The 6,340-nt window shown below is 31.7% G+C and overlaps 1 pseudogene; it reads left to right on the top strand.

Moving 5' to 3' along the window:
- Positions 1-1,955: 1,955 nt before the first annotated feature.
- LOC115241377 lies at positions 1,956-2,958 on the top strand (annotated as a pseudogene).
- The last annotated feature ends 3,382 nt before the right edge of the window (positions 2,959-6,340 follow it).

The raw sequence follows: 6,340 nt of genomic DNA, 5'->3' as shown, positions 1-6,340 counted from the left end.
TTAAGAAAAAATGGAATGAAGCTGGAAAAAAAAATCTTAAGCAATTAGATCTAAAAATTACTTATAGTTACTTATTATCGAAAAACTGCAGGTTGTTCTACATAGCGCATTGTTGAAAAATCTCTAATATAATGTATACTCTGTTATACTATTTATGGAGTTAATTAAATTCCTTTTATATTTGTTAGACTACAAATTATATTTGAAATTAAATCAAGAAAATTTTTCAATTTGGATCAGTGTATAAGTATATATATATAATCCTGGTAAATGTTATTAATTTTTTAGTTTATTTTATATCCACGAGCTGGACAGTATAATTTTTCCTCGAATTTACTCGTTTGTGTGTGTATGTTTTTCAGAATTCAGCTCATTCCATAAATCATATAATAGTATAGCTCTATACAAAGATTAGCAAGCATTCGCAAATCCAGATTCTATTGTTTCGTTTGTTAGATTTACCTTCCCCTTTCTTTTACCTTTCTTTGTACATATTATTTATACCAGATAAGAACAGAATGGAACAGTGAGCTCGCGGCGCCGGCTAATAAATATATTAACATCGGAATCTTATATTTCGCAATATATAGTTTATCTATTATAATGTTTATCTTCTCCCCCATTGACAATATGTTTCAAAATATATCATTGTTAGAAGTTACAAATTAGATGTATTCTTAATTGTGTGCCTAACGGTTTTTTCTCTCCTTTATTATATTCCGTATATACTTATATAATTTAAGACATAAAAACATGACTTTTTTATACTTCATATTTATATTTATTATCAATTATTATTTATTAATAATTATATTTTTACGAGTTATATTACGTGATTTTCAAATGAGCACATTCAAAACGTTGAAAAAGAAAACGGCAAAATGGAATTTAACCATGTGCGAGGTATGTATACAACATTTGATTTACAAAAATCAATTTTGTTAACATATAAGAACGTTTTTTATTATGAAATTACTTTCTAGATCATCGAATAATTATAGAAAGAATGTAATTTTTACGTCATAGTGTATCGATAAATATATATATTTTAATAGCCAAAATAATTTTTTAAATATGTTTTATTGGTGGATGAAATGATATTATCGAAAACTTTATATTTTAATCGCACGAACTTAAAAGTTGAAGGCTTTGTTGATTTAGATCAATACACTTCGGAAGAACAAAAGAAAAAAAAGAAGATGATGCATTGGTTCTTATGTTTTAGTCCTTTAAAGGAACATGGGTTCAATCTTTGGCTTGCTTCTTAAGAGTTGGCAACATAAGTGCATTAATTTTGCACAAAATTATTATGGAATACATTATTCTAACAAAACAATCTGGACTCTAAGTAGACGCTGTAGTATCAGATAGAACATTATAGAATCGATCTATGTAGAACATATTTTAAATAACGGCAGAATGTGTTAGTATACAGCATATTATAGACATAGAAAGACGTTTATGGTTTATTTCTGATTTTTCACATTTGATGAAATGTTTTCGAAATTATTTTTCTCCGTTTGATCGATATGCAAGAATTTGGGTGAATAGAAAATATTACACGGCTCAAACCCGAAAGCCAAACCTAATATTCATGTAGACTACAAAAGTCTCAAATATCAAAGAACGTGAACTATTTTCTGTATTACATTTTCAGTACTGGCAATACATAACAGGACGCAATTTTCAGAATTTGCTCTCTGAAACGTACGAAAAATATCCCTAACATATCCCATAGAAATCCTTAGGATGTTCCACAGGATCTCCCTGGATTCTCCAGAGGCTAGTATTCGGCTATCATTTACTCTTTCTCAGGACATCCAGAGGAGATCCGAGCATTAAAATGGGATATCCTCAGGATATCCTACATGTATGTCCTGGATACCCTTTGGATGTCCTAAGGACATCCTTGTGCTGTCTGAAATATATACATACATACATACAATACATATACATACTATACAGTTTTGATGTTAAACAATTTCATATTATTATTCTTCGTTACATATATGTAGACTCCGGATGGTGTAGTTTATTGGTATGCAATATTTGCCATCGAAAATCGGTTTTAATTCAAAATTTAGTTATCATTTAAATGAACATCATATCAAACCTAAATATTACCAGAAAATAAATGTTGCAATGGCATTTCGAGTATGTAGATTAAGTATATATTTCTTATTTTGCGTAATTTGATTGTGTTGACAAAGACATTATTATAGTCACATTTAAATGTACTTATGCGATTTTTATTAGTTTTTCAGTGTAGCATCTACCATGCAAACATTCAAAGAGGCAAATGTTCATTATGATTTGAATGATGCTGATGGATCAATCAAATTCTGCAAAAGAGTGAATGCATTAATCACTGCTATGAATAATCGCACTCCTAATAATTCGTTATGACCGGGTAACCAAATTTATAAAGTAATTATATATAAGTGTAAATATTGCAAGAAACTTTATAATGTAATAATTGTGACATTCATTGTTACATTACACATAAAATTTTAATCAACTTTTAATTTTATTAACTACATTCTTCTTTGTGATTATATCAATATATATGATTGAACTTTGCAGGATATCGAAGACTTTTTAAATTTTTTAGTTCAATGGAGAAAAAAAGCTAAAAAAATGCAATACAGTTTTATAACTGAGCAAACTTGTTACGGTTTACAAATTTCTCTGAAATGCTACTCTTGAGACTGGTTCTTTTTTGGTTCATAAATGTAGATTTGAGTACTTAATGACATTTAGACTAAATCAAGACAATTTAGAGACAATTTATATTTATCTTTTTTATTAACATTTTTTAAAATGTTAATAAAATTTGTAACAAATAGTTTATAATTATTTGTAAAGATTTTTTGAGATGATGCGGAATTGTTATCCAACGATCATCCTGACTCTCAGTTATTTATACAAATGTACATTGATATCAACCTACAAATGTAGGTTGATATCAATGTATTCCCTAATTAAACCCCCAAAAAGTTGTAATGTGTCTAATGGAGAATTAATAAACGTTCTTATAAATATCAAAGATATAAAAGATATAAAAGAAAGAAAATAACAATGGATAAGTCAGATAGATACTATTCTGGACAGAGGAAGAAATACTGAAATGTTGGCATATACCCCATCAATTCTTAATGATCATGATTCGCATGTACACAGTGCATTCAAAAAGTTCGGGGGCTGATTTTTTTCTGGACGTACTAACTGCGCTATCTCTTGGCCTACACTGGATCTAGTTGCTATGATGTCTCTTGAGTTTTGCCATATTCTTTTTGCCGCCATTGAATCAATAGTTTAAAGTTTGCGTGCGTTTGAAATTTAAAAAAATTTTTAACGTTGTCACGATTTTCAAAATGGAATTTTGATTAAATTTTGTACGCTTCCATAAAATAAATCGGTGCGTTATTTTAATCTTGCACTCTATTTAATTCTTTAAATTTACAATGGTCTCAATAACTCCACGTTTACTCGCTAAACTGAACTAACATCATTCTTGCAAATTATTCTAACACGGTATCGCTCCGTAAATCACACTCTGCTCCGCTTTCGCTCTCAACTCGTTCTGCTCCTTACTCACTCATCCTACTTCCTAATCTCCGTTATCGATGCCAGCGTGACCCTGTCCAAGTATTCCAAATAGCTCGATTTTCCTAACCTATCGGCATTTATAATTTTTTCTATTTCATGCGCGTACAGCTTCGGCCATCGTGGCCCGTTAGTTCGTCTTGAACTAACATTAGCTTAGGTAAACTTATTTATAAAAAAAAATCTTTAATATAAACAACTTATACTTTTCCCACTTATAACTAGCTATGACAGTAGATTATCTTATGAACTAATTTTTATTGCGACACTATACCTATTAATTTTCGGTCTCTGGTGCAATATTTGGCGTCACACGAATCCAGGATTTAATTTTGTCAGCGGACAAAATTAAATCCTATTATATGGTTTTTGAGTTAAATTGTACCCCGGAACATCTGTAACCACAAACCGATTTTTGTTTAATATTTTTTTGATCTGGTGTGGCTCTTTGTACTTCGGTAGCAATTTCTGATTAACGCCTGGCTTATGCTGTAAGACTATGATTAAAACAAGGTACCCCTCTGCATATTTGGCAGATTTCTTATGACGCTGATCGTATTTACTTTTATTGTATTTTTGTACCGCTTTGTTGGCTAACTGAGCCGCATTTCTTAATTGATTTCCTTCTTGATCGATGTTGCGGTCAATTTCAGTTAATTTGTCAATTAATTTACGCAACTCTTTATCACTTTTATTTTTTTGGTCATACCCGAGTAATAATTTAGGAGTTGTATTAATAGATTTATGTAATGTGTTATTTAACACAAATTGCGCTTTTCCTAATACGTTTTTCCATTTCGACGGTTCTTTCGCTAATTTCGATAGAGTAGATTTAAGAAATTTGTTTACGCGCTCTACTTGTCCATTTGCCCAAGGCGAGGCTACCGCCGTCATAACGTGTTTAATTTCCCTTTCTTTAATAAAGTTTTCAAAATTCTTAGACGTAAACGCTGTTCCTCTATCGCTAATTAATTTTTCGGGAAAGCCAAACAGGTTAAAAAGCGGTGACAACTACTCTATAGCTTCGTCCGCATTCGTCGATTTACAGAGATATAGCCAAACATACTTAGTATATGCATCTACGGCGACTAATACATATTTAAATTTGTCTATCGTTTCTTCAAGCGGTCCAAAGAGATCAATATGTAAAGTGTATATTGGCGCAGTACTTTTGTCGAAAATTTCCATTTCGCCTTTTGTCTTACCGGCCGCAATAGAATAACTTAAACATTGAACGCAATTTTCAGTGTGTTGTCTAACACATTGAACCTTTAGACAAGGAAACCGATAATGCTCTAATATGCCGTATACGGTTTTATCAATGCCTACATGACCCATGTTATGATAGAGGCGAATTATGTTACTAATCATACTTTCTGGTATCAGAAACAATCGTTTATCTTGATAATTCCGGAAAAGCAACCCATTAATGATTGTAAAACGTTTATTCTCTTTAATCTCTAATTCTGTCGCGATTTTTTTGAGCTCCGGGTCCGTTAATTGTTTATACATCAACTCATCCTCTATTGAAATTGCGTTAATCGTTATTACATTTCTGCTAAAGCAATCCACGTGAAGCATTTTTTTTAACTCGCGATGTATTAATTCGAACTGATAATTTTGGAGAACTAAACTCTATCGAGCAATGCGCGGATTGATATTAATTTTTTTCATGGCTACCACTAAGGAGTTGCAATCCGTTACAATTTTAAATTTGATTTCCTGCAAATATATGTGAAATCGTTCCACTGCTTTTACAATTGCTAGAGTTTCCAATTCGAAGCTATGATAATTTCTCTCAGTATCGTTGGTGGCTTTATTGAAATATGCTATCGGCCCGTAATAATTTTCAGCTTGTTTTTGTACTAATATTGCCCCAAATCCGCGACTACTAGCATCGGTATGTAATTCGGTTAAAGCCGCAGGATTATAGATGCACAATCCTGGCGGAGAAGCTAATTCTTTCTTTAAATTTACAAAGAATTCTTTACACTCCTCTCGTTAAAGTTAAAAGATGCATCTTTTTTTAATAACTCCTGCCACGGTTTAGTTTTTAGCGCATAATTTCCTATAAATTTCCGAAAATAATTACTTAGGGCCAATTTCACCAAGTCCGGTTAGATTAACCGACGGTTAAAATTAGCAGGGTGGCCTCAATCTTCAATGCGTAGTCTGATACGGGCTTTAGACAGGACCAAACATGTTTCAACACGTTAAGCCCGTATCAGACTACGCATTGAAAATTGAAGATTGAAGATTAAAGATTGGAATTTGACTAATTGGAATAAAAGAAACTAAAATTTCTTTGTCTTAATTGGTCAAATTTCAATCTTCAATCTTCGATCTCAATCTTCAATGCGTAGTCTGATACGGGCTTAAGACGATCTTAAATATGAAGCAATTAAGGAGCATTCGTTTTATGTTGGATATACTTGCAGTAGACTACGGAAAATATGTTTTTCCAAGAAAATGATTGTTTTTTTTTGCTAATATATCATAAAAAGATTAATTATACAAGTGGAGCGATCGCGAATATCATAATAGAGCAAGCGAGGTGCAATTATTCTACCAAAAAATCAATAAGAAACGTTGATTAAACTCTTTGAGATATAGTTATAAACAATAGAGCTGTTATATTATGTTTGAATATTCTCGCCGTTGGCTTCTGAGCCATATAGTTCCGATAGGCGGCCGATAGGTGGCGACGGCGTCGCTTGGAAAATTATTAATTTGT

Source organism: Formica exsecta, unplaced genomic scaffold (genome assembly GCF_003651465.1).
Source record: "Formica exsecta isolate Colony F162 unplaced genomic scaffold, ASM365146v1 scaffold480, whole genome shotgun sequence".
Classification (NCBI taxonomy): Eukaryota; Metazoa; Arthropoda; class Insecta; order Hymenoptera; family Formicidae; genus Formica; species Formica exsecta.
The sequence above is the reverse complement of the archived record's forward strand: the minus strand, read 5'-3'. Positions and strand labels throughout refer to the sequence as shown.